At 39.5% G+C, this 27,022-nt stretch overlaps 1 long non-coding RNA gene across 2 annotated transcripts in view; it reads right to left on the bottom strand.

The window, feature by feature from the left end:
- The window catches only part of LOC135443567 (uncharacterized), a 91,620-nt gene that overhangs the window by 5,682 nt on the left and 58,916 nt on the right, over positions 1-27,022 (bottom strand). For both annotated transcript variants that reach the window (XR_010439068.1, XR_010439067.1), the window contains 2 exons: positions 20,583-20,661; positions 222-387 (listed from right to left, as the gene is read on the bottom strand). This is a non-coding gene — a long non-coding RNA (uncharacterized LOC135443567). The remainder of the gene's footprint in view (positions 1-221; positions 388-20,582; positions 20,662-27,022) is intronic.

Below are 27,022 nucleotides of genomic sequence, written 5' to 3'. Positions count from 1 at the left end.
AACTCCACTTCTTGCTGAACACAGCCCTGAAACCCAACTGTTGATTTCACTTATATTCATGTTATTATACAAAACTACCACTCACAGATGCTACCAGATAGAGCTGCAGACAAACAGAAACAGATGAACGTGGAGATAAATGCATAACACACATTTAGATACGGGGAAGAAGGAGAAAAATAAAACACAACACAAGCTGTGATCATCACCATGGAACTCACCTGAAAAATGGTGATATCAAAAATCTCTGCTGGGGAATATCTTGCCTGAGATCTGCCATGGAAACTGCAGTGTGGCTGTGCCATCAGGGCTCTGATCTTTTCCAAAAGCAGAGATGTGACAGGCACTGCCACCCCCTGCCACTCGTTGACAGCTTTGGGATGTATGCTGATGGGGAAAATGCAAATATTGAGAAGTTTCATCATTTGTTTTCCTTGAGAAAAAGAAGTTACGTAAAATATCTGCTTGCTTCTTGGTTTTTTCCTGTCACTTCTCTTCAGCAGCAGTACAAATAACCTAAATTTTACAGCTTTGTTCTTGGGGCCTGTTTTCCCTCTGACAAATACAGCAGATGCAATTTTGAGGTGGTTATGTGACCCTATGAACAACAATAAAACAAAGGCAACTTGTTAAACCAGCTTAATAGGGGAAATACAAGCAAGGTTAGTTCAGTTTAATATCATATTTTACACCTTGCCCAAAGAAGTCATAGAAGCCCCATAGAAAGCACCAAAGGCTTCATTTCTTGAACAAGAACTCTCAATATTTGCCCTTTCAGCCAAATCTTCTCATCATGTCCACAAGTGTAGAAAGCAGGATGGATGAATTTACTTCAGACCTGGTACCTGGTATCAGAATTTGGCTCTGCATGTTGGTGAATGAGATCTAAAGGATAATTGCCCCATGTGCTAATTGTCTTCATCAAAGCTGCACGAATCAGTTCTTTCAACCACAGAGAGTAGAGCCATTTAAATATCTCTTTTAGTGAATGGTTTCCTTTGCAGGCACACTGGCATGAAGTGTGTGTGAGCTAAGAGACAGCATTTTTTTTTTTGTTAAAATGCTTTTCTCAAATTAGGCAATGAATATAAAGTGCAAGAAAGTCAGAACTATCCTACTTTTACTCAGGGGTAGCTGTGCCATTGACTTCCTGAGTTTCTGGCAATTTTGTTCCCCCAGCTTTTAAAAAATTGTTCTGAATGCTCATCAAAAAGCTCGTGGTTTTGTTTAAAAAGAAAATGAAACCAGGATAGCCCAAAGTGAAGTCACTCTAGAAATCCAGGAGCACCTGAACTATAGCACCACATGCTGAGCAGTAGGCACAGAGCCCCTCTATTTGTAGCAGCTCATCATGAATGGATTATGGAATGGATTACAGCCCAAACACTGTGTGACCTCTGAATGGTCTGTAAATGCCCAAATGAGAAACCTCCATAAATCAATCAGCTGTGTTTGAAATGGCATTCTTGCTCCTGCTATTGCTCATGTCAGAGGAGGGCTGGCGCTGTCACCAAGCCACTGGAAAAGCCATCAGTGCTGCAAGGATTTGGTGTCACACTGCACCAGATGTCTGTGGTGCTAAACAAAACAGCTTCAGAATAATCCAGCAGGATAAAATTCAAATAAATCATCAGGCATTCCAGTTTACCAGGCCTACAGCATTTTTCAGGGCAGCATTCAGAACACTCCCTTTCCACCCCCAGCATTTTCCCTGTTGAACCTGTTGAAAAAACAATGTCTACAATTACAGGGTCATTTGTTATGCATGATATAATAGACTGCAAATATAAAAAGGCATTATCATTACTTTTGTCCTTTGTTCTTCCAGGCCAGAATATTGCATAGTTCTTTACTTTGACATTTATTGCTTTTAGATTGGTAATAGAATGGTTTGTGTTGCTCATTATCTTGAATGATGATAATATTAGAGTTTGGGGAGCCTGCCTTCCCTGTTAAGTAAAGTAAAGGCTTCATATAATTTACCAAAGGTTATTACTGGACAATTACCCACAATACAGTTCAAGTCTAATAAACGTTAGCCACATTCACTCTTAAACACCACATCTGGAGTGTGGTTCCTAGGAAACTGCAGAGAATGATTTAAGGCATTTATGTGCCTGGAAGGAGGAGGGGAGTTTATCTGTGCATATGCATCTACATGGCTTTATATGGGTTTTTGGTGTTCACTAATTGATATGTGGGTTTGGTGTTTATTACTGGGTGTCCTTAGGGAAGGGAATTAATTGAAAGATATACCTAGCTGGGAGTCTGAGACTAGAATGGAAGGGGAGGAGGGATAAAGTATAACCTCAGTTTTCATCCTTACTATTGGGAATAATGGAGTAATTTCATGTTTAAATTCCTAAAAATTACATCAGGTTTTGGCCTGAACCTTTACATAAGCTATTATACAACAGCCTAAAGTATTAAATTTATCAGTCAGCAAAGCATGAAATTCAGAGCTGATTTTATCCTTCCATCCCTTTTATCACTGACCATGGTCAGCATCTCCAGCCCAGCAGAAAAACCCTGTTCTGGACACACTTCCTCACCTGCAGCCAGGTGTGGCTCCATTCCTGGGCAGAGTGACTGAGGGTTTTCCACCTGGGAATCTTGACAATCCCCTCCATGTCTGAGACTCTCAGATGTTTACATGAGTACAACACTCTGTACACAGGCACACACATGTATGCAAACAACATTTTTTTTCCCTGTCCCTTTTCTGTTTGCTACTCCAGTTTGCCTGCAGCCATTTATGTTCAATTTATGTTTATCAGTTCATTTCTCTAGCAGCTGCACTTTCAATGAAATGTTTTTATTTGGTGCCAAGTAATAGTAGCTGGAGTTATTTGCCCTATGAATCTTGGTAGATTAGTTTTTGTAATTTACATACATATCCAATTGCTACCAATTTCCACTGACAGTTTTCTCTTTGGACTTTGTTTGTTTCTATTTTTGAACTGTAACAGTTTCAGACGTACAGCTCTCTGCAAACTTTATGATATGCCCTGCATTATTATAGTTATCTAGTAATGCAAAAGTGAGAGAAAACCTTTAACTCAAAATGTTAAAACAGTCTGCAGAAAATGAAGTTAATGTTTCATGAAATAAATGTCATAATACAAAAAAGATATATTTTAATGGAAATTTGCTCAAAGCTTGGGATGTTTCATTTCTGGCTGACACCAGCTACTATTCTTCACATGAATCACAAAGCCCAGAGTGATCAGGGCACAGGGCAATAACTGTGCAAGTCCCCAAACGTGCAGCTGTGATGGTGTGAGTGCCACACCTGCAGTGGGAGCACACTGATGCCTGGGATTCCTGATGCTGCATGAGCCAGAGAAGCCCTAAAACCAGGATAATGCTCTCCCATGCTGTGCTACAAAGGCTGGAACAGATGCTCATGGGGAGCAAGGAGAAGCACACAATTGCTGTTATTACATCTCTTGGTATTGCAGGGGTGGCAATTCACTTGGTATGGCAGGCAGGAGGGGCACGCCTGCAGCTTTGCTCAGTGTGGGCACAGCACAAGCATCTCCAGGGTAAGGAGAGGCTTTTCCAGGAGCTGCTGTGGGGTTTCAGTGAGCACAGAAACTGCACAGACCCATTCAGACCCTGGACACAGCGAGCCTGGTCTCCACCTCCCATCCTGTGCAATTGGATGTGATGCCTAAAGGTTCCAGCTTTTACACGTTTTTCATGGCTCTGTAGACTATTAATATGTGGTTATACAGCTCCTGGTATTTTTCTCTTAGAGTAATCAGCTAACCTTCCAACACATTCCTGAAATACCATTTACTCTTATTTTCAAAAAGACCTCCTACAGGAACAACATTTTCTTTTCCAATCTGAGGAGAAACAAGAAGAAATGGGGCAAAGAAGCCCTGAACCAATTCCAGTGGGGCAGTATATGGGGGAAAAAGCAGCTAAAAATTACCTAATCAGCTGCTCTTCTAATTGGACAATGCTATATATGATAGATATATTAGATATGATAATTTGTTAAACTCACAAAAATTGTAGAAATCTGACACCAAGTGCGCCCATACTCCATAATTGTGGATTCACCTGGGAGCTCCCAACAAAGAGCTGCTTTTTTATCTTACCATTTTACCACTGTTGCAAGGGTTTTTTATCTTTTGATATGAGACAGCAGGTGCATAACGAAATCTCAATGTGTTTGGTGTGGGGCACAGCTTGGTGAGTGCAGCTCATGATGCCTGACAGCAGGGGACCTGCAAACAGAATTTTTTGCCAAAATCTGGAAAGCAGCAGGTGCTGGGGACCTGGAGAAGGCACTGAAAATTGCCCTCAGAGCGTCCCTCCCAGACCTGCAATAACACAGAGGGAATTCATGAGGATTTTCAACATAGCCTGAGCAACTTAGAGATACAAATTAAATCAATGTGCTTGTTACTTCCACCTGCTTTCAAGACTTCAACTTAATTTTAAAAAGCACAATGGCAGCATGCATAATGAACCGGTCCAGACTTTCAACTTGGCTTGTCCTCTGGGCTAGAAACTGGGAGTGAATTGCGTTGCACAGAGAAGATACAAGGTAGCAGACAGCTTTCCTATATGAGAAAAGAAATTAATTCCTCCAGGTCTGTGTATCTTGGAAAAAAAAAAAAAAGTATGAAACTTTTCCTATACTGTCATCTCTCAATAAATGAAAATAAAAAATTCAGAACAACTTGTGATCAAATCTAAGCAATAAAAAGAAAAGCAGCTACATTTTGATGAACAGTGTCGTGTTCAAAAAAACAAGAGGAACCTTCTGATGTGGAGTTCTACAATATAGCATGTTCAAAAGAGAAATTTTTTTTCTTTCAATATTGAGGCAGGATACTCATAAAGCTGGGGAGACTGCTCAGAATCTTATAACTGAGGTGCACATAGGCTGGAATTCAGCCAGGAGAGAGAGCAGTAACTCAGCAGCCAAGCTCCATCACCAGAGAACACTCTAAACCAAGCAAGGGCAAGTGCTATTGATGCTGCCTTCCCCCAGATGGACACTGGTGACGAATGCATTCCAAATGCCAATAATCTCGACCTTTGTTCAGTGTGCTACAAGCTTTGCATTGCATTATTGGCAAACACCTTGCTGCTCTCTGCCATTGGGTGCCTGCCCACCTGGGCTTGCGAGCATTTCTTTGTTTTCCATTTCCACTGACTATTCTTATTTCCCCAGTGCCCAGGCAAACAGGGCAAACTTGTCAAATTAAATTGACCTTGATGCCTAAATACATTTTCTTGGTCCTGTTCAGCCCTTTTTAAATTAAATTTCTACTGGTAGGTATGTTCATGTCAGTTTTTATTAGTTCATTTTCACATAGCAGCTCCCAAAACATGGGGAAATTCTCTTTGATCTGTTTGTGCCATTTACACTTCCACATCCCCTGATCAAATCTTTAAAAGGTTTCACCAGCACTGTGCACCTCAGTTGCAGGAGCTCCTTGCTTTGGTTATCAAAGTAGAGTTTTGAATTTATCCTTCTATTCCTGCAATCACAATTTCTAGTTCCATTCTTGTCCTTAGATCATTAGTTCCATGATTTAGAACAACAGAGAAATCAGCTCAGTTTCTTTCTTATCCTGGGAGAGCCTGAACCTACACTTCTGCCAGGACACAGAATGGAACTAACCTGTTACAACAGCCCTGATTTTAGAGCTGTCCTTTCCAGCTACAAACAACAGAAAATTCCAATTCTCTCTGGTTCAATTAATTGCATTCCTTTTTAAAAAGTGGCATAGCAAATTCAATCATTCAGGCTTTTTTGACACACAGCACCAGCCACGATGCTTGAAACAACATTGAGCACCATAGCAAATCACACACCTTTGCCACTACAAACAGATCACAGCAGCAGCTTCAATTTGCCATGCAATAAATATATTTCTATTTAATCCACATCCCTCTCTGCCTACAAACCCTGCAGGAACACAGCTGCAAAGGAGCACCTGCTCTGCTGACTGCAGGAGCCCAGTTTGCTTGTGGGAAGGAGCTTGACAGATATGCTTGGAATTCAGGCAGTGCATTTTTGCCTCTCATGGTTGGTTTAAAATTACATTAAAGCAATGAAGGGTTATTGATCACTATCAAAATAAAATATCTAGTTACATGTAAGGAATTGAGTAAGCAGGGGTGTGAGCAGAAATTTATAGTGTTCACATATGGGGAAGTGATATTCTAATGTGTCCTGGCATAACAGGGCTTGAACAGGAATCTTACAACTGGAAAGAAGTTTGACTTCCCAAAGGGAAATGATTCAAAGTCTGGCTTAAAAGAAAAAAATCTTCATTTCCTGAGGAAAAAATGTCTTACCTGGAAGATGTTTTGAACCCTAAGGAAACAAACACATTTACCACCTGGGGAATTTTACTATAATATATCTGTTTTACTAGCTAAAACAGATAGAACCATTTTCATTAGTAGACAGAACTTAACATAGATTTTGAGTAAAAACTGACACTACTTTCACACATCAGAACCAAGCTCAAATAGGTTCAGAAAAAATGTTTTAGAATAGTGGATTTAGCTAATTGGATGATTTATAAATAAAATCCCCCTGTGCAAGAAGAAGATGAAGAAGCAGGAGGAAGGAGGAGAAAGAAGGAGGTGAGGAAGGTGAAGAAGGTGAAGGAGGAAGAGGATGAGGAGGAGAAGGAGAAGAAGTAGAAGGTGAAGAAGGTGAAGAAGGTGAAGAAGAAGAAAGTGAAGAAGGTGTGGGAGCTGCTGCTGGAAACATCGGGACTCTGTGCCAGACAGCTTTTAGCACAGTCTTTAATACTCTGAACTCTTCACCCTGGAGGCTGATGTATTCATGCAATAAACAACTTTACAGCTTAAACAACTGCTCTTGTCTCTTTGAAGACCTAAAACCCCCACAAAACTCGCCAGCTGTGATGCCAGCAGGGCTGTGCACATCACCAGGCACAGGGGCTGCCTGGAAATGCCTCCTGAATGGCTCCTCCTGCCTGGGGGTTTCAGCTTGGGCTACCAGGATTGCCACCAGGAAGAAATTGGCTTTTCTGTGCCTACTGTGTCACCCTAAATTACAGCCTAACTGCTCTGCCCAAAGAAGTTCAGATGAGTCATTCAATGCTGCTCCTTTCCTGTCACTACCAATGTGGGAAGAGATGAGAAAAGCAAGGGTAGAGCTGCACCTACTGTAGAAGCCTGAAGTCATGTGAAATTTATTCTGCCAGATAGTTATTGACTCAAAAGATCAATCACACTAAGACAAAAAGCTGTTATTTTTATTTGCTGGATTAGGTTTTGATTCTAACTCCATTCTTGTTAATATTCAAGGAGGTATAATCTGTGTGAAAACTAATGGGAAATGAATCGCTGCGTTATAACAAGAGAAGTGGGAACACAGACCTGGTTGTCCAGAAATCTGATTTGTGCTGTATACTGAATGCTGTTCAGGGGGCTGCAGTACCTCATGTGAAGGATAAAAGTGAATGTTTTATAGACCTTTTTATGTTTAAAATAGGCAGCATCATTACAAATGCAGTTCTCACAAGTTTCTTTTTCAATCTAGTGGAAACACATTCTGAAACCTGGTTTTTAATTCAATATAAAACAAAGAAACAGAACTAAGCATGAATTATGTTTCTTCAGAATATTCCCCTCAGTTTTATTCAAAATTCCATATTTTGAATAAAAATCATATTATTTTAAACCCTGACTGGTTATTTTGTATAGCCAAGTCCAGAAACCTTGGCACTGCTTCAGGAAGACATAATTGTGTGAATCCTCCTACAATTCTGAGTTGTTAGAAAAGGGAAATGGACCTGGAAGGACATATATTTAATAAACAAATTAGAAAGTAGGAACTAGAAGATGAATCGTTCTTTGTCTTTGTGTTTTAATTGATCTTACTGCATCTCTCAGCATTAACTCAGCTTCTCCCTCAGCCATCCATGGTTCTCTAGAACACAGAGAAATTCCCCACATTCCTTCCTTGGTTTGGAGACAAGAAAAAGAAGAAGAAAGGCATGGCAGTGGCACATAAACTCCTGTAAATCTTTTCATTTCCACAACTGAAACATAAAGGGGCACACCTCAGTGAAAGTACTCCTATAGGGTAAATATAACCGAGTGATAGCCCCAAACTAAATCCCAAAGCAAAACTACTTGTAACAGACATGATGGAGCTGATGAGTTTCCAAGTTCAGAAAGGAGTTGTCCAGATTTTGTTGTTAGAAGAAAGGAAAACTGCTACAACTGAAATAAAAATAAGAATAAATTTTTAAAAATCCACCAACAAACCAACCTCCTCTTAACCAATTTCTCAGTAAAAGTAGCTGTTATACCTAAACATCATCACACAAGTAAATTTTTACTTTTCCTTTCACTCATGCCTGTTTCTGTGTATTACAGGTATGAATTTCACACAATTGGAAGACAAAAACTTGCCAGAGATAATGCATGCACCACATGCAAAAGCAAACAGCAGTATCAGAAAGCATTAAAGCTTCATTTACTCATGTCTGCCGTATAGATATTGTAGCAACTTCATGGGTACTCTCCTTACCAAAAAAATACTGTATGCAGGATTAGAGCTTCTGAAAGCAAATCTGTTGTTCATGTGCAATGGAAATTTCTGAAAATTATTTTCTTTACCATGCCACTGTCTCTCTCTTTCCATTTTTTCCAGTTGATGGCTTGCAAACATGAATCTTTTACAGGAATTTCATTTGTTTCAGACTTTTTAATGCAAATCAGGTACTTTAGTGCTTGAGGTGTAGAAACAAATCAAGCCCATTCGCTTCATTTGGGTAAGAATAATTTCATTTCTTGAGTTACTACACCCAAATTTAGCAGCCTACTCTTTTAGGTGATCCATCAACCCAGAAATGTCAATCCCGCATCCAGGATCTCTTTTCCTGTGTCATCCCTTTGATCCCTCACTGAATATGTTATTTGTCATTCTTTGTACTAAATAATGAGTAGCTTACAAATACATCTGCTGCAAAATAGATAAAAAGCTCACTGCAACCAAAGGTGTGGTCACAGCCTCCCCAAGAGAAGCACCTGGCCAATTTTATACTCTTGACTCCCTCTCTTCAAGAGCAAATTCACTTTTCTTATTTACCAGCAAGGGACTGTGACTGGTGGCACAGAACATGCAGGACATGAATTAAAGTTCCCAATTTGCAATGACCTTTACATCAAAAGAAAGGCAGAGTGGTTTTCCCAGGAGCTGGAGTGTACTTGCAGCTCCCATTTCAAAGTCACTTCGTCATCTTTGAAGAGAAAGTCCTTTAAGTCCAGGAGTAATGCACATTTTCATATTGCTTTGGGATTTGCTGTGCAAATCCCACACAGTGCAGTGCTCGTGGTTCAGATCAGGACTCACTTGAACAATGCAAATCTAATATGCCATCCCAAATTGTTCTGTGTTCACATTTCCTTCTGTGCCTACCTGAAATTTAAATTACCTATATAACTCTTCCCAGACAGGTTTTAATTATTCACTGGTTTAAATTATTCATATTTAGCAGAGTCCCTGCATAACACCCACTGATTTTTTTAATAAAGTAATTTTACAAATACTATGGGCCTGTAAAGTTAGAAAAGCCCTTCTACATTCCCAAATCCAATATGCCACTGCTATTAGCCAACATTCATCTACGTTGCAGTCCCCATTTTCACATAACTTCCACTATAGAATTTTCTTTCAAGGATTAAAATTCTATTTTGTCTTGTAGGACTGAAAGAGAGCCATGCCCATGAGCATCTCAGATGTAGTTAGCTAGCCAGAACCTCATTGCCTCAATAATTTGGTGTTATAGGAGATTTTGGGATGTTGACAGAGCTGAGCCATCTGCTTCCTACCACTGAGGCTTCTCCAGGGGCAGCTGTAAGGGTCTGTCCTGCAGGCACACCTCCTGTGCTGACCTCTCTCAAGCTGCTCTATCATTGGCTTTAAACTGCCTGGTAGCGTCCATACTTTTTCTTAGACTATAAAATATAGTTCAAAGCATTATCTAGGCAAAAAAAAAATTAAAAAAAATTAATCTCTTTTTCAGTTCCATGCTGAAATTCAAGTTACTGCAAGCCATATGGCTGCTCTTCTCCTGCTCCAGGGATCACTAAAACAGGGTGCCAGGAGAAGTGGATCAATGGGCATTGACTGTCTGGAAGGAAAACAGGAGGTGACATCCCTGGGAAGGTTTAACTCCAGCACTGCCTCCTGCTGTGACAGAATCCAACATTTTACCTGGGCACAGAGGTGTATTCTCACAGAACTCCCACACAGGCCCTGTCACCTTCATGCTCCATGCAGGAGACTGAAGGACAGATTTTTATAAGGTAGTTAGATGGTTTATTTTTTGTTGTTTGCTCTCAATTCCCTCCACATTTCTGCTCCTCATCAATCCACCAGTCCAGTGCTTGGATCACTCTCCTGAAATCAGAAATAGAGCTGTCCTCTCTCAAATTCCCTCTAACATCCCAGATGAGCTCAATAACCGTTCCTACTTTTCCCACTTAACTCCAGTCAGTGCCTGAAACCTCAGCCTGCCCTCCCCTCTCTGTTGCCACAGTTCCAATTCTCCCGAGCAACAAAAAAGCCAAGTGAATGGTAAATAAACGAAGTAATTAAATCAAGACAAATTAAACAGGAAGGTTTAATTCCCTCTGTCCTGGACAGTCTGGAATGAGGTCTGACATCTTCAGTCTGACTGTTATTTAAAATCCAGGCAGGCTTTTTTACCTTGGCTGAAGGAGGAACGAATCACTGTTGATGTGTTCATGCAGTTAACACCAAGTAACACCAAGGTCCAGGGTGGAGTGTGTGAACATGTTTGTATCCAGTAACAACTTCACATTTGAACTTTTTGGGGGTAGATTTTGATAAAATGGTGATGGATTGGATCCAGCTTCTCACACCACTGAGACAGGGAAAGCCAACAAGAGACTACTCCCTGAAATTAAATTTTTAGTGATGTTTTTTGTGCCAGGAAAAACAAAACCAATATGAAATAGTTTTATATTGGGTGTCATATTAATAAAATATCAATACCCAAGCTTAGTTGTCTGGTCTCAGAATAACAGGGTCCTCCTGCATTGTATCTACTTTAGAGAAATCAAAACTGTCAGGACAGACAACCCCAAAGCAAATTCTAGGTAATTCTGTTAAAGCAAAGACTCCTCTGGCTGTGCTGTCTCATGACTTTGGGTCTCCTAAAGACAAAGGATTGCACAACAGACTATAGTCAATGCACAGATATCAACCACCAAAACCAGCATCCAACTCCTAGAGCAACTTATCAGGGAATTACAGCAACATAGGCCTTAAAATTTCATCCACATCCAGACCACCTGCTCAAACAGAGGTGCAACTGTGTGAAATTACCTCTTTTCCTTCCCTTGCTCATCCTCTAGTCCAAGCAAGCAAGACCTCCTAAATTCTTGCCTCAGGGCAACTACATCTCTTCAAGAAGTTTCCCAGGATTTTGTTTGCTTGTTTGTTCTGTTTTGCTTTCTTGTTTGGTTTGTTTTGCTTTTGGGATTTTTGGGGGGATTTTTTTGCTTCTTTTTGGGGTTTTTTTTTTTTCTTTTTTTGACGGAGGGAGAAGCAGTTTTAAAAACCAAGATTTTATTTACAGAAAGGTTTCTATTATAACCATTATATGTATGTTTATTTATAGAAGTGTCTCTGTTCGTTTCAACAATTCCCACACAATATTTGTCCCAGAGCACCCAGGAGCCATAATGATGGATATGTAAGAGATGCCCTGGGCACAGCATTTGGCCCTTTGCAAACATCCCTTCCCAGGACCTTTTGCTTTTTGTTTTGCTGCCAGTGGCAGAGCCTGCAGCCTGAAACGTGGACTGAGGCAGGACTTGGCAGGCTCCGGGTGGGAACACAAGCACTGCCTGCCAAAGCAGCACCCTGACAGATTATTCTGCTGTTACCCTTTCTCTCTGCTGGCGGGCAGCAGCAGCCCAAATGAATGACCTGCCTTTGTTCCTCACAAAAGAAGGCAGCACAACTGGCTCAAGCTGTTCTAATGATCTTACCCTGCTCTGCACTCCTGTAGGGGCTTGGTTTGTGCTCAGCTTTTTGTCCTCCTGGACAAGACTGCAGGTGTTTGTGCACATGTGCTCAACGCTTTTTCAGAGAACAAAGACCTAGCACAGAAGCAATTATTCAAAGGCTTTCTATTGGTTTTGATGTCAGGCTTTTGTAGCAATTGTACAGCTTTTTTTTTTCTTTACCCACATATTTAAATCCAGAGAGATGTCATTGCAGGTTATTGGGTAAGCTCTTTGGCAAAGTACTCGGTGAAATCAGTTTATATCTGCTCAACAAGGTGAACAGTACCTGTCACCAGGATGAGTTATGGGAGTTCCTTGACTTGCTAGGAGAGGCCCCAAAGAATAATCTGTTCCTGAGAATAATCTGTTCCTATTCGAGTTTGATTTTTAATATGACTGAGGTGTTAATGAGTTTTGAATTCAGTGCAAGCAGTACTGCTTTTACTGGAAGGCTGATTTTAAGCCATCAGAATTTTAAAAAATGTTCCTGCTTCTCCTTTCCAGTCATACCCAGCTGAAGAGGATGCCCTACATGGAAAAATGACTAGAAAACTCAGGACTAAAGAATAAATCAGGTTGAAAGGAACCTCAGAATGTCCCTGTGAACCTGAACAACAGGAAATAAATACTCCATTACAGCCAGTAGATCACCTGCTGCTTTGTATACAGACTGCTAATCCAGTGAAATTGGATTAAAATATTTTCCAAGAAGTTCACTGTGAGGGACTTCCTCAGTTACAGCTCCTGTAGCTGAACTGCAGCTTTTGTAAAACATAACCACAGGCACTCAAGTGCTCCAGTCTGATCCAGTAACAAACCACAGACATTTGGAGTTAAAAACCAAATTAGGAAGTTCAAAGAGGGAAATAAAGTGGTTTTCATTAGCCAAAGTGACCACTGGGGAGAAGTTTATAAGAAGGACTTAAATAAACATGAGAGAAACGGACATGGGGAACAACAGCCAGCAGAAGAGTGCATGGTTTCAAATAATATTCAATTTGTCCAAGGCTGTGAAACCTTGATCAGTAGCAGCCAAAGACAAAGTGGTTTCCCTCTGAAAGCCAGACTGGGCCCTGGGCAGCCTCAGTTCAGGGCCATGGCACTGGTTCTGTGCAGCACAGCTGGCAGGTGTGGATCGCATTCAGCCCTCCAGTGCTCCCAGCCAAAGGCGTGGCAATGCCGTCACAGAAAGGATTTATGTGCCACGCCAGTCAGGGGATGGCTTTCAGTGGCAACCAAAGGAAAATCTGTACCACAGCCAAATAGCTACCTTCCTTCATCCTGGCAGCTCTCCCTCTTATCTGCAGGCCTGTGTCTTTGTTAGGTTCCTTTTCTCTGTGTGCAGCAGGAATCTCATCTGTTGTACCCAGAAAGCTGCGAGTTCTGTTCTGCCCTTGGCAGCCAAGACACCAAACCTCCCCCGTGGCTCCTTTTTTCCTCTCCCATTCCCAGGCAGCCACAGCACTCTGGGATCCATCCAGGATGGATGAGTGACTCTCTGGGTTTAGATTTCACTTTTATATTGCCTTCTCTCCTTTGGGAGCACGAGCAAAAGAGCATTTACCCAAGACAAAATTATTCCCAAGTCCAAACTGGCTGCCTTCATTTCTGACCATTTATTCCTGGGCTGTATTTTTAGCTCATTTTGTTCTCCTCAAGTCAAACAGTTGTTCTCATTTATAATTCCTGTAACCAGGCTCTCTTTTTTCCCAGCTGACTGCTCACACACACTGCCATTGCTCCAGACCTGTCACTCACTAAATTATTTTCCAGGACATCCAAAAGCATAAATGGCCACAGACTCCATTGCTGTGCATAACCCTCAAACTGCTGACTTTCAAACACCCAGATTGCAATCAGCAGAGAAATCCAACATCTTTAAGTAGCCGCTATTTCAGCAAGGACAACTGTAATCAAGCATCTCACAAATAACTGGGGAATTGGAACCTCTTGTATGTAACAGAGTATAATTCAGCTCCACTCACAAATCAACATTATAGGCAGGCGGGCAAATCAGAGTAATTTCAAATATTTAGTATTATTACTGGCACATGAACCTTGATTTTTGTGTACCCCATGTTACTTTTATCAGTGTGCCAGCAAGCAAATTTGCATCATTTTCTGCTTGTTTTGGTGCTTTCTACCTTAAGCAGCATCACTGGTTTCAAGGGGACCCCTCACAGCTGGCAAATTACACATATTACCCTTCAAACACAAGCAAAGGGACAGGATCCTTTTCCACAGCTCCCTCCCATGTCACCTACTACGAACTTCACACTCTAATTGTAAATACCATTGTCTTAATTTTCTACTTGTCAGGCACAGAGGTCTTGTGACCTGATCTTGAGAAATGAAATAGCTTTCAAGGTAAGAGAGAAACAGTTTTCTCCAGATGATACATTCAGAACTCATGTCAACATATATTTAACCCAAAGGTTTTAAGTGGCATAGAAATGAAGGCATGGAACAAGCACCACACTTAGTGCTTTGGTATTAATGAATTTAGTTTTCATGTATTCAATTAACCATGAGTGTCGATGAGAGCAAAATGATAATTCTGGAGCACAGTAAATAAAATGCAACTAAAAACACCAGTGCAGCATCACACCTGGGAGTTACATTTGTGCAAGAATGTGATTCAATAACAGACTGGGGACACATGTCTCAGAAACATTAGTGTAATATCTGCAAAAATAGTGGCAGATTTCTTTAATTATGGCATAAGCTTAATCAAGTTGCAAAAATGTCAGAAATGTCTGATTCAGCAGCTTCTTCTTAATGGCAATATAATATAACTGTGTCCACAAAACAAAATAAATTTCCTCCTAAATGTGGAGGAAAAGCTTTTTGTTATTCTTCATCAATACATGATTTTAAGTAAGTCCAAACTTCCCCATGCACTGGTCACTGCAGAGCACTTAGAGAATTGCTATGAAAATGAAGTGAAGCTCTGTTGGCATATAACACCATTTCACCTCTCCAGCAATAGCAGTTTGCACATGTGTACCACACAGTGAAAGAGTATTAAATAGACCTGTTGTGTCTGATAACAAATGAGATCATAAGCTAAACATATGGCCTGGAAGATTTAGAAATTTCTCTCTCTAAAAGTAGAATTAATGGGGCTTTTAGAGAATCACTGAAAGAAAGATTCCTTACTGGCTCATTTAGTGTCAAACCACCACCCAGCCCCAAATAAAAACCTTTGCAAGGTCATTTTTCTCATGGATATGAATGAAATTAGCATTATCACATATTAGACAGGTAGTCCTTTTCTTCCTGTATTTCTTTTGCCTTGCAGGGGACCACTGTACATATTTTTATATGTATTTTCTATTTTTATATATATGCATATATATGTCTATAATATATATGTACATATATATAAATACACATATAATATGTAAGTGTATGTGTATATATACTATATACATATGTATGTATATATACTGTATATGTGTATATATATATATATACTGTGTGTGTATATATATATATAAATAATATATTGTACAGATCCTGAAAAAGGTATTACTTGTAGATTATATTGGCATGCCTGATTAGAAGGTATATGTTAAACAAAAACAAAAAACCAAAACTACAGAGCACTAGTAAGGTTGATTTGCTAAAATAAATATGATCTAGGGCAGTAGCAGAGAACAGATTTAATATCATTTTGGAATTAAGCAGCCATTGATAAAAATTAGGAGCTTCCTGCCCCACACAACTCAGATGCTCAGGGAGAACTTTGGGCAAGCCCTGAGCACCCCAGTGCTGCTGTTTGAGAGACTTTGGAGTATCAGGTGTAAGACACTACCCTGAATTCTGTGTCCTTCTGGGCAGGACACCTGAAGTAGGTGAAAAAGAATTAAACATAAGCCAAGAGTCCAATTAAAAAGGACTTGAAAAGAGAATTCAGGAGAAAACTCCAAATAAAGTGAACTGGCTTATAGCAATTTAGGTCATAAGACACCTGCTTACCAGTAAAGCACTGAAAAAGCAAAGGATTGCAATGAATAAAATCAAAAACAAGGAAAAACCCCACAAGATCAGCATTTGAGACACAGAAGTCTGTCAGTGGAAATGGAGAAGACCCCCTCAAGAAACTCTTTTTATAAAAAGAGCTCCATAAACCCCCTGTGACCAAAGGGTGCATGACAGAAGGCAGTGTGGTGCTGTGGGGGGCTGAGATGGATGCCCTCTCATGTTCTGCTCTGCTCCCAAAAAGGATTGCAGCTGCAAGTCCAAATTCAGGCACCTTCAGGGACAGTTTGAAACACAAGGTCACAAACAGAGACACAACAAACACCTGGTCAAACTTTTACCACAGAAAGAAAACAGGGGTGTGACAATTATTTCTGTTGACTGGGTGAAATGAAGTTTTCAGGGGAGGGAGATGATTAATTTCTTGCATCATCTCCCCAGGCCATTGGTGGATATGAAAAATTCCTCTAGACTGCTCTTTCACCCACTGTTGGAGAGGTCATGTCCCAAAGGAATACCCAAGCTGAGCAATAGAGTCACACTCAAGAGACTGAAGAGAAAAAATTTTCTGTGTCTCTTTCAAATAAAAATGCAACTTGATGTTATCTGGTTTTAACCTAGAGAGCAGGAGTATTAAATAGTACTAAATAGTGTTTAATATAGTAGTAAATAGTATTAAATAGTGAGGAGTATTACAGGATGTGTATCTCTTTGGGAGCCTCCCATCTCCCCAGGAAAGGCTGTGATATTCCCAAATCTTGACAGAGAGGAGCCCAAGGGACAAATTAAATATCTGCTCTGTTTTCTCAAAGAAAAAGCACAATTTTCTATACATAACTAATATTTTAAATGCATCTATTTGTCATCTGGCACTGTGGAAACCTGTGTCTCACATCCAGAGCTTACATTCAAAGATCACCATGAAACAAAACAGATGTCATTGGGTAAACTGCAGAGAGTATCAACAAAAAAATAAAATTGCTGAATGCAAAATATCTGATACAAAAATATCAAAATGCTTTTCCCCCTGCAAATATTCATTCAATCACAGAAGCAGAGAAAACAGAGCCACAAGGGAAATCATCAGGTCAGTTAGTCTGTTCTTCTTCTTCAAGGTAAAAATCAACTATTCCAAAAAACAGAACCTGTAAATTAGCCTTCAGCTTAATATGCAGCTGCCTTTCACTATTTTTCATGCTGTTGTGCCAAAAACAAAAAAAAAGAGGACCAGAGCTGATGAAATCCACATTTCAAACCAACAACAAACAAAATATTTTTCTCTTGAGACTAGTATGCAAAACCCTTCAAAATTACTGTAATGAAATGTGAGGGGTGTACAAAAAATGAGGAATCCCCATCTAATGAAAGAAATGAACGCTGTGAAATGAGTGATTTGTTGGATGCTGCGAGCACAAGCAGCCATGAATCCTTTTCAGAAGCAGTCAGAAAAGCTTACACTGGCTCATAAATCTAAAAGTAGGGGGGAAGAAACAGAGGCAGAAATAAAGTAAAGCAGCTGAAAGGAATGTGAACCTCAGTCACAGACATTTTAGTTTAGGTGCTCTCACTTCTCCTGTATTTCTCTTTAGCCAGGTAAATTCCAGTGCACAGGTGTGGTTTTGTACACATCTCACATCCTGGCACTGACCTATGGAAAGGTACACTCAGAAATAACTTCTCTCATTGATTACAGAACTGCTTTTCATGCTCTGTCTTCCTAGGCAGCCAAACTAGCACATCATCCAGCAAATGTGAAGATAAAGATGTTATTTGAAAGTAATAATAGATGCAGACTCTTTTTCCAATTATATACATGAGGAAACAATTTAATCTGTTCTTCCAAACACACTCTCATGAGAATAATGTCCTTTATAACTTTGGCATATTGTTGCTAGTACCTCTGGGCATTTATTATTTTTGGGACTAATGGCAGTCAGAAGGTCTGCATATAAACATTTAAATTTACCTGTGTGATATTTATTGGGAAGAACTATACAAAATACATGGAACTTTTGTGGTTTTACCCTATTGTGAAATACAAATGTACAGGAATCCAGTTAACTACTGGTTACACATCCATGCCTTAACTATAATGGCAAAAGCGACAATTTTTAGCTAAAATAATAAATAATTATATTAAGATCTTATTAATCTTTACTTTTAACATTCAACAAATACAAAATTGAGTGAAAGCTGGTTTCAGTGTGAGACTACCTTGATGTAAAAAGAAAAGCCTCCAAGGATTAAATAAAAGTTTGAATTGAATAAACCCAAAATGGAAAGAAGGAAAGGGATATGAATGCTCAAAGAGCACACTGAATAAGAGTAAATTATGCAAGCATGGAGAAAAAGATGGCACTCTGCTCACTTTCTTTGTCTCATTAGAGACCTGGGGAGGATTTCGAAGATGCTAAGGTTGGTCTGAGGTCCAGTGAGCTGTACAAAAATCACAGTTATTCACTGACTGAGTTTAATGTTCATGGAGGATGCTGCACATGCAGCACTCCAGGTGAAAAGGGCTTTGGTCAGTTCATGGCCCAAATTCCAGAAACTGCCAGGGGCCTGTTTGCCATGCACCAGGCCATGTCCATCACCTTGGTTTAGTGGATCCCATGCTGGAGTGGAAAAAGCTCTTTGATGGCAGCTGTCACTCAAGAATATCTGAATTACCTCTTCTAAAGTCAATTTTTCATCTTTATGGAGCGATGTAATTGCCTTTACTAACCCCCACTGCTGCACTAGAACAATTTCAGCTGCTCAAAAATGGGACCTTTGAGACTGATGTTTTGTGACATAGGAGCTATTGTAAAAGACTACTTTTAAGCCTTAATTAGATTCAATTAAGACTAATTTGTCCTGGCTACTCATTGCTGTCTCTGTTCAGCACTTTTTCACCCCCTGAGTTTCTCTGTTACAACCTGCTTTAAATCAGGCTCATTTAACAAATTTAAACAACAGACTGAAAAACTTTTTAGGCAGGATTTTTGTTGTTCTGACCAAAGAATTTTTTTTTTACATATTCAACAGGACAGAAGTTAACTCAGTTGACAGAGGGCACTCTGCTTCCCAGAGACCAGAATATGCTGCCAGGGGAAGAAAACAGCTTACACTAAAACCACAAAAAAAAAATAAAATTCTGCAATGTGGAGTTACAGCCTAAGATTTTTCCTCTCATTAAATCAGTGTCTTTCTAAGCTTGCTGAAAGTAAATTTCCGTGCTCTGGGAAACCATGGAAAGAGATGAGCTGATTTCAGGCATGAGCTGGAAGCTGCAGAGTGTGGCTCCAGGTCCTTGCCTCCACAGCAGTGATTTCTGATGGAAAAGGCCATCTGTACAGAACAACTTCCCCTAAGCCTGCATGTCATTTTCCAGCAAGAAACTTTGCCTCCAAAGTTTCCCCTTTCCTTTTCTCAAGGCCTTTCCCAGCACTACCTCTAACCCGCTCATGTTGAATCAAAACTGAAAAGAAAAAACAAACAACCAAAAACCCCAACATCAAACAAAATCAAAAACCCAAAAACCAAAAAAACACATACAGACAAAAAAAAAAAAAAAAACCAAAAAACACACAAAATCAAACTCCACACCCACAAAAAAACCACCATATTTTATGTGTCAGCTACAACAACTACTGATACTGCTCCTAAGAGCAATCCCTCCTTCCAGGAAAAAGAGCTGAAATAAAAGCAGCAGCAGCAGGGCAGAGCAATGTGCCTGCTCCCTGCTCTCCCCATTGCAGCAACAACAGAAATGTTTGGCTCTTTCCAAAGCAGCAATTCAAACCCATTTCCCCCTTTCTTCTGTACATTTTTTAAGCTGCTCTCCTCTGCTTTGAGGCACTCAGCTTCTCCCTGCAGCTGGGGAAACAGCCACAGACTTTTCTCCAAAATGAAATAGTCAGTCTGTTCCCATTTGTTCAAATGCTGGTTTCGAACCATTTCGCTTTTGTTTCCTCTTACTTTTGTAAAATTGACATTTGTGTGCCTTTCTTGGGCCCATTCAGTGTCCCTGCTGATGGATTCAGGCCTGGGCAGGGCACGAGCTCCAGGCCTGGAAGAGCCTCTGTCCTTTCCCCATCAGCATTTAGTGTATCCAAGGTCCAATCTGAATCCCCAAATGTGGGACTGTTCTGTTTAATCTCAAAAATTATGAATATCTTATTGACTGATAGGATTCTGACATAAGCAGTGGCCCAGCCAGACATCACAAAGGCAGGAAATGAATTTTCTCAGCTGTTCTGCTGTTGAAGGTTCTGTACAAACCCCTCTATGCTTTGCTAAAGCCACAGTCCCCAACTCTATCATAACCCTAAATGTGACCCCTCAATGACATTGCACTCATTTTTTGGCAGCTGGCAGTAGAATTTTTGCTGTGTAAATTAGATAAAAAGATCAGATAAATTTTGGAGAGTACGTACAACAAACACTATAAACAGTCACTCTGAAGCTAAAGGGACCCTCAGACACTCACAGGTTATTTTCAATCTAGGAAAATTCAGCATCCTCCTCAATCTGAGATAAATATTCAAAGAGTCACTCACCACACCTCTGTAGCAGCATCAGCATTGTTGTTGAACATTAGCCCAAGTTGTTTCCTTCTTCTTTTTTCCTTCTTCTGCCCTGTCATAAGCAAACATGCTTTAGGATCAATAAAATCTCCATTTCACTTTATCATGATCTCATTCCTTGCATTAAAATGGTGAATAAAATATTTTAGAAAAAAAAAAACAAACAACCAAAAGGGTACATTAATTCAATGGAGATATTAACTTGTTTTGCTATGACAGGTTTTCAAATAAAATAATTGTGAAAAATCACACTCTTATGTAAATTAAAATGTTGAATCATCAACCAAAAGCCTCAAACTCTGAGCACCTTAAAATTCAGAACAGCAGGACAGTTTTTTTCTATTAAAAATATATATACATATATATAAAATTCCTGCCTCCTCCTGGTCCACTTTTATTTTTTAAAAGTGTGTGAACACATGTATATTTTAATATATCTGTAGGCTATCCTCTTCTTCTTCCAATGCTTTCTGTCTTTGCTCTTTTTGAATGAGAGGTGACATAAATTCATGATTTAGATCCTACACTACATAGAACTTATGGGTAGCCCAGAGTATCTGGGGAAACTCCTTTGTTAGTGACAGTGCAGGTTAACACAAAAAAACCCTTCTGGAAAATCATGGGGAGCTGGAAAATCAAGGACATTGGGAGAAGAGAAATCCTCCTCTCTGTGGAGGGAGATGCCCCCATGACACAGATTTCCATACCAGAATTCTGAAATTCTAAATTCTGGCTTCACCCCAAGAGAGAAATAAGGAACAGCAGCAAAGACCACCAAATTTATGGCAATCCCTGTGTAATCCTGGCATGTTCCAGTGACACCTGTGACCCCAGGACAGGCCCCCAAAAATGCCTTACAAGGCCAACTCTTCTTTTCCTCCTGATAACTGGAAGATTTCAGAGGCTCAGGTATCCAAATTATATTAATATATTCGTGCTACATCCTTTCATTTGGGGAAACTCAGGCTGTTTGAACAAATATTTAATTAAGCCTCATATGGCACAGCAGGGAAAATATTTTTAATGATATCCTGCGGTCAAAATCAAAATTTCCTGTCAGTTCCCTCAGAGTGGTGCCTGAATTTAATCCTGGGTTTTTTCACACAGATAGAAGGGTTGTGTTTAGCAGCACTTGGCAAAGCCTGACCTCTCTTAGCTATTCCTCACAATGCTGGGACAGCTTTGGGATGAAACGTGGCAGGTGTTGGAGAGAATAAAGCAACACCCTGAGCAAAAGGGTTCAGGGTGGGAAAATGCATGAATTTATCTCCTCTAGATAAAAGACCATTGGCATCAATAATTCTCTGAAGCCATGGTCTGAGATCTGCAAGAAGCAGTGAGATTACTTTAATTCTACCTATATTCAAAGGTTTAACATTTTTTCAAGAGTTTATAGGTTTCACCTATATTAAAAGGTCTATTAAAGGCACCAAGACTTCATCAATGTCAAAATACACACGAGTTTAATATTAGAAGCTGAGGGTAATTGCTGAGAAGTTTCATTTATGTGCCTGTTCTGGCAAATTTTCCATTGCTCAGAGATTTCAGCCAGCCTGTGGTTAGAGAAGTTAAATTTTCCTGCAGGACAAACCAGGTGTGGGAGACTATTTGTAAATTGAACTGAATAAGGAGATTCTCATCCTGGCCTTTCCCTTTTACAACTATTTCTCATCCTCAGAGTCATTGCTTCATTAGCAGGCTGATGTAAACCAAAATATTTTCAGCATCTCCCTTAGAGGGATTGGAAGAATGTGCAGGGAATTGATCACCAACACCTCAAATCTTGCAGGAAACTAAGACGTGTCCTGATGGAAGGGAAATCAAGATATTGATGTAAGCAAAGTAAAAAACCGGTTTGGACATACCACATTAGCAAAACATAATCCTAATTGCCGTTTCAACAATGTTGCTGGAAAAAGGAAAGAAGCATGATGCTAATCAGATAGGAATTAACAAAGAAATAATGTCAGGGCCCAATTTACTACAAAGTATAAAAATTTATTTTCACTTAGTTCAAATGGCTGCTTTTTTTTCAGCTGTCAGTGAGGTAAAATTTTATAAGTATCTCCAGTAAAATAAACTAGAATTCCTTCTTTTTAAATAAATGTAAATGTTCCAGGAAGTTAGGAAACATTTCTGCATACATAGTGACATTTGACATTACTTTCAAAGAGCTTAAAGCATAAGCAACATTTCTTAGAGGTAGCCACAAGTTAAAGAGGAAAAAATGTATATTCTAATGAAAAGAGAATTAGCTCAAGACTAAGAAAGCATCTATTCCCAAAATTAATAAATTGCATAAAAATATAATTTGACATCCTACATAATGTCTCTGAGTATTTCTTTGACACCGATACATTCATCAAATTATAGCAGCCTGTAGATTTCTATTTCATCAAGAAGTAGGAGGAAAACGTCACCTTTGAACATGACAAATGTCACTATGAGCAAAAATGGACAATGACTGATCACTCAATAACCAGAGATCCTTCTCCTGCTTCCTTCCCATCAGTTGTACTGCAACAGCAGTGGCAAATATTGAGCTGGCCAGGAAAAGAGATGGATTGTGATGTGTGCATGTGTAATGCACTGAAAAGGTGCTCTGGAGACAGATACAGAGAAGTGCAGGTACAGCCAGGCTTAAGAGATTTGGCTTTGCAAACACTGACTGCCAGACAGCCCCACTTTTATTAAACACAAGGAAGGGATGATGAATACAAGCCTGGGACACTGCAAAGACATTTTCCCTGCACTCCTGTGCATGTACCTGCTGTGTAATAGTCAAATATCACTGTTCAGTCCCAAAGACCATTCCCACAGTGCCTGGAGACACCAAAGCATCAACAGCCATTCAGAAAAACCAATACATCAATTCCAGATCCATTGGTACTTATAATATCTACATATGCACCTAATCCCATACCCGTTTTAGCCAACATGCCAAAAAATCTAATTCAGCCAATGTGTCAACAAAAATATAAAGGCAAAAGAAAATTAAAATTTTCATTTAAAACTTCAGAGTTTTTTGTTAGTTTTTCTTATTTCTTTGTGGTTTAAGTTTGGTTTTTTTCTTATAAATATCCCAAATAATTTATACTCATAGAAGGCGAGTTTGGAAGGAAGAACAAAAGCGAACCAAATTTCAGCAGTTGCTTCTGTCTCTGCCTTTTAATTTCCTTTCCATTAAAAACATCAAACCTCTTAATTTCCTTTCTGTTAAAAACCTGAACTGAATCAGAACAACATTTTAAATTTACACTTCCAGAATTTTCAGACTTTTCTAGGCATCACTATGTTCACAATTAACCAAATTAATCCCAATTTCAAGGAGCTCTTAAGAGCACCGAGGAGTAGTTGATTTATCTTGTTGCTCACTCTGCTATTTATTAACCTTGTTGTTTCACTCTTCTGCAGTTTACTAGCAGCAAACAAATCCCATGTGAGACCCAATAAAATACTTCTTTTGTAATGTTAATGCTGCTGCCTTTAAAAATCTTCCATTCAAGGTGCAGCCTTAGCTCTGCACTGCCTTTGATTTACGAGTGGGTTGACCTGGGCCTAACCCTGTCAGCTTTGGTTCTGAAACAGTCCTGAGGATTTCAGGCCTCTGATCTGGCAAATTCCTGAGAGGAAAGAAAAAATTTAACTGAGGAAGGCTCTCTCTGACAAGTGATAAAGCTCTCTTTTCAGGTTACACTAGAGATGGGGTTATGGTCAGAATTAATTGAGAGAGACACAGGGACAACACAAAAAAGTCACATGAGGGGGGGAAAAAAGAGAATACAGAGTTTATGGGAGAATTATTGAGTAGGAAAGAAGGAGGGGTTGAAGGGAAGCAATCAATTCCCATTTATAAGGTAGGGAGCCCTGCAAACTAATTAGCATTAGAGCCAGATCAATTTTCTTACACCAAGTATTTTATGAGATTGTTACATGACAGCATGCTAATTAAAACTGATCGGCCTAATTAGAGCAGCATTAATAAGGAGGCAGCAGCACCCCTCAGTCCAGGATGTGCTCTGCAGACAAAGATCCTGAGAGCCACCCCAGGCAGCCCCTGTTTCACACAGCATTTTGGTTGTGAACAGCCTGCTTTCCTTTCTGTTCTGGGGGAACAGGAAGAAAAATGGCAAATTGGACAAATTATCACAAAAGGGAGAGACAAATTGAGAGCTGAAAACAACAGTGTGTGAGCTAGCTAATTAGTGAGAAACAATTATAAAGCACAGGCCTGATTGTCACATGCCCTGAGCCCTGGGAAATCATTTACTGGGAAATTCACCCCAGCAGTGCTTCAGCCAGGCTCTGCTTTATATTGAATAAAAAGCTTCAGACAATGCAAGGCAGCAGAGAAAAACCTGCTCAGCTCAGCAAATTCCAGACCTGGGAGTCTACAAACCCTCATCAGTCTCCAGGCTTCCCTCAAGGACTGAGTGGACAACCAGGATTTCACCAGTTTGGCCATGAGAAGTTGTCCAGATTGAAGTTTTGATGACGTCTTTCTTTATAAGACTTTTTTTGGAACACAAATAATCAGGAAAAGATGCCTTTTATTTTTTCCCCTAGGAAAGCACCACTTTGCTTAAGAAATCCTGATTTTATAATTCCAGAATATGAATGAAATTTCATTAAAAGTATGCTTATAATTTGACTGAATAATGAGTAATGGATGAATGAAGAACCTCCTACAAGAGTTTGGCAGAAGACAAGTCATTAAATAACTTTATAAACAAAATGTTACGTATGCAAAAAGAAGCCAAACTACTAAAAAAGAAGTTGGAAATTAAAGCTTATCCAGAATTAAGTAGAATATTCCCCCATGGTATTTTGGAGTCTGTTTTCCATTTAGGCTTTACCTGCTGTGATTTTGCCATGAAAAGTGAGAAATGAACATGCACTGAAAAATCAAGATATTTAGGGTTAAAAGTAATAGCTGCTGCAGGTCAGGATATTGTAAATTTTATATTAATGAGAAGAAAAGGTATTGCAACAAGATAGGCAGCTAGACAATTAAAAAAAAAAAAACTTTAGAAAGGAAAAATTTGAGGGGTTTTTTAATACTGGTGCAAGATTTCCAGTCTATAACAGTTCTGGTGGTAAACGCTGCCAATGTTTTGTTCCTCACCGTACAAAGCAAACCCAAGCACAGAAATTATTTGGTGTTCTTCTTCCAAAAGCTTCTGCCTTGAAACTCCCTGTCCTGGCCGCTGCTGTCTCCCACAGCAGCTGCTACAAAACAGGTACTTCGTGCACATTATCTGCAAAGGAGATGCTCTTCCACAATTGCTCCAACTACATCAGAATTTTTCACCCCTGTGGGAAAATTCTCACAAGCAAAGCAAAGTAGTTTCAAGATAACTACTGCAAAATAAAGTTATTAATGCATCAGAATTCAAGTAGGAATCCATTCAGGGAATTTATTTTGCCATCACTGTCAACTTCTCTGAGTAGAGACGTGCTTATAGAGAATTCCCACCCAGAGAAAAAGTAGAAAAGAGGAGAATGGAAAAGCCCATGAGGAATCTTCAATAAATGGCAATATCACGTTTATAATTTTAGTTTTCTATCATACATTAATATGTACTCAATGCTTTTACATAATTTTTGTATAAAATTTCCCAAATCTAAACACATTCTTGGTACAAAAGCATAATAGCACATAAGTAAAATACATACTTGATTTTAGATTTCACAAATTAGAATTATCAAGCTTCACATTAATTACATAAAAGTTCATGCAAAGAAAAGTATTTCTGCAATGGGGAAGGCAAATCTGCCACTAAATTATAGTCTGAAATATATGAGTCTGAAGAAACCAGGACAACTCATGGACCTTTGCTGAGCCGGCCACATGTCTCAGCTTTGTGCTCTTCCACAGTGCACAGCCTCTGCCAGGTATCAGATTCCTTTAAAAAAGAAATCTTTAAAAAATATTTAAAGCATTTCCATTATTTTACACAAACTATCTCAAAACTGTGGGAAGATTTTACCAACAGTCATTTGAAAATATCTGATTAACTTGTGACATGGCAAATTTAAAAAATCATTTATTAGTAAGCCATTAAAAAAATAAAAACAAAAGCCAAATGTTACAGAGAAATGAACTCTTCTGGCCCTCATACTCATATCTGAGCTGTTTTCTAGAACTTTCTGAAGGGTTCTACAGCTGAATGCACATTGTGGTGCTGAAGCTCATCCTCAAGCTCCCTCTCCCTAAGATCCTGCAGCACTGGCTACATTCTCCAGGCTCACAATGGACATAAACCTTCAGCTTTTGTGGGATTTGGAAACTGTACCTCAAAACCCATCTGTGAGGAGCTTCAGAAGCTCTGCTAGGCCCCAAATCCAACCTGTTATTTAAAGGTATTTTTTCCTCAAACAAGCAGCTCTGCTGGCAGCCTGGGTTTACAGCT

Source organism: Zonotrichia leucophrys, chromosome 1, assembly GCF_028769735.1.
Source record: "Zonotrichia leucophrys gambelii isolate GWCS_2022_RI chromosome 1, RI_Zleu_2.0, whole genome shotgun sequence".
NCBI lineage: Eukaryota > Metazoa > Chordata > Aves > Passeriformes > Passerellidae > Zonotrichia > Zonotrichia leucophrys.
The sequence above is the reverse complement of the archived record's forward strand: the minus strand, read 5'-3'. Positions and strand labels throughout refer to the sequence as shown.